This window comes from Mandrillus leucophaeus, unplaced genomic scaffold, assembly GCF_000951045.1.
Source record: "Mandrillus leucophaeus isolate KB7577 unplaced genomic scaffold, Mleu.le_1.0 Scaffold225, whole genome shotgun sequence".
In the NCBI taxonomy this organism is placed as follows: Eukaryota; Metazoa; Chordata; class Mammalia; order Primates; family Cercopithecidae; genus Mandrillus; species Mandrillus leucophaeus.
Genome location: NW_012102310.1, coordinates 581,869 through 583,904, shown reverse-complemented (window position 1 = coordinate 583,904; position 2,036 = coordinate 581,869). Strand labels below are relative to the sequence as shown.

Sequence of the window (2,036 nt, the reverse complement as noted above, 5' to 3'; positions counted from 1 at the left end):
AAAAAAATTCTTAGTCCCTTTCTTTGTCCCACCCTCTTTTTATTCATCTCTTCCATGTTTTTCACAGAATTCTAAAATACGTTGTGATTACCTTATCCAAACTCTATTTTGAGATAAGAGGGGATAAATAGCTACCATTTACCATTTAGAGAAATCATTTTATTTTATTTATTTATTTATTTTTTGAGATAAGTCTCGCTCTGTCACCCAGGCTGGAGTTCGGTGGTGTGATCTTGGCTCGCAGCAACCTCTGCCTCCCAGGTTCAAGCAACTCTCCTGCCTCAACCTCCCTAGTAGCTGGGATTACAGGCATGTGCCACCATGCCCAGCTAATTTTTTTTTTGCATTTTTAGTAGAGATGGAGTTTCTACATGTTGGCCAGTCTGGTCTCGAACCCCTCAGGTGATTTGTGTGCCTCTGCCTCCCAAAGTGCTAGGATTACAGGTGTGAGCCACTGCCACTGGCCAATCATGCACCTATTTAGCCCAATAAATTTTCCTGGAAGAGTCTGGGTATGAGTTAACAATTCACAAATAGGACTGCTTTACAATGAAATGCATGGCTGCAAGCACATAGCAGTTGACAATCTGCTGAGATCCACACATTGCCCAGCTGGCTTTTTCAGACCCTGCCTTCTTGCCTTTGGTATGCTGTTTCGGGGTGTTATGCCCCGACCCATGACTCATGACTTGGCTTTTTGACCAGGCAACCTTCTCATTGTGGTTCCTTGGGTTGGCATTTGGTTATGGCTTTCCTTCTAGGGCAGGGCACTCATCTAGGCCACACTCTGCCAACTTGGATTTAGCCTATCAGCCTCTTTGTCCCTTTCCTGGCTTCCTCATACTTCAGTTCCCTCCCTAGGCAGATGGCCTTGTGGAGTCACAGTACCCAACAAACTCTTTTCCAGCATTTGATCGGCTTGATAGCCAAGTAATTTCTCTTTATTTTCAGCTGAGATCTCATACAGATCCGCTGAGATTACATTTGTCCTAATGTAAACCATTATCGCCATCTCTGGTCCAATATCCTCATGGGGTCAGTTTTCCATTCCTTTAATCTTTTCTTTCACTCATCTCTTTTACGCTGTTTTATTAATTGAATTAATAAGTATAAACCAAGAAACGACAGGCTGAACAGCTGTATGCAGCCGGAGAGGGCGGGGATGCGGGCCGTATGGACTCAGAGGAGGCCAGGGCGGCGAAGAGGCCCGTCTTCCCACCCCTCTGTGGGGACAGGTTCCTGAGTGGGAAAGAACAAACAAGGAAAATTCCAGTCCCAGCTAACAGATATACACTATTGAAAGAAAACTGGATGAAGATACTTACTCCTATTGTGGAACATTTGGGACTTCAGATACGCTTTAACTTGAAATCAAGGAATGTAGAAATCAGGACTTGTAAAGAAACCAAGGATGTTAGTGCTCTGACAACAGCAGCTGATTTTGTGAAAGCTTTTATTCTAGGCTTTCAGGTGGAGGATGCACTTGCCCTCATCAGGTTAGATGACCTCTTCCTAGAGTCTTTTGAAATTACAGATGTTAAACCCCTAAAGGGAGACCATTTATCCAGGGCAATAGGAAGAATTGCTGGCAAAGGAGGAAAAACCAAATTCACCATAGAGAATGTGACACAGACGCGGATAGTTTGGCGTGATGTTAAAGTTCACATCCTTGGCTCCTTCCAGAACATCAAGATGGCAAGAACTGCCATTTGCAACCTAATCTTGGGAAATCCTGCTTCCCAGGTTTATGGCAATATTCGAGCTGTGGCTAGCAGATCAGCAGATTGATTCTGATTTCAAGTCAGAGACTTTTTATCTTGCCTTTGGACTCTGGAGAAAAATACTTTATGAGTGGTCGGTCACAAGAAACCATCTGAAGAATTTCAGTCATTTGAAGCCTCCGTCCCTTCTTCCATTCTCAGCCAGAAGCATAAACAGAAAAGAAAGATTTAAGAGTATTCACACTCAACAGGTTTTAGAATAATTTAAATATCAAAAATTGATTCTATTATACTTACACATTAGGTATAATTTAT

The 2,036-nt window shown here is 42.8% G+C and overlaps 1 pseudogene; it reads left to right on the top strand.

Moving 5' to 3' along the window:
- Positions 1 to 1,122: 1,122 nt before the first annotated feature.
- On the top strand, positions 1,123 to 2,030 carry LOC105540677 (annotated as a pseudogene).
- The last annotated feature ends 6 nt before the right edge of the window (positions 2,031 to 2,036 follow it).